We start from the raw sequence: 284 nt of genomic DNA, 5'->3' as shown, positions 1-284 counted from the left end.
ACCTGGGGTTTCAGTATCTATAAGACACCTGACAGGATATGGCTCTGAATATTATCTATAGGCCTTGAGAAAGAACTAAAGGTCCTTGACTATGCTTAATCACTACATTATTATTATTATTTTATTTATTAATTTTTTATTTTCATAAATTATTTTATGTATTATTTTGATAATTTTATATTTTAAGTGTTCACAATGGGAATTTAGTTGATTATGAAGATTTTGGTTTCATTTTTGTTTTCTTTTTTTAATATAAATTTATTTATTTTAATTGGAGATTAATT

This window comes from Bison bison, unplaced genomic scaffold (genome assembly GCF_000754665.1).
Source record: "Bison bison bison isolate TAMUID 2011002044 unplaced genomic scaffold, Bison_UMD1.0 scf7180017857390, whole genome shotgun sequence".
Lineage (NCBI taxonomy): Eukaryota > Metazoa > Chordata > Mammalia > Artiodactyla > Bovidae > Bison > Bison bison.
The sequence above is the reverse complement of the archived record's forward strand: the minus strand, read 5'-3'. Positions refer to the sequence as shown.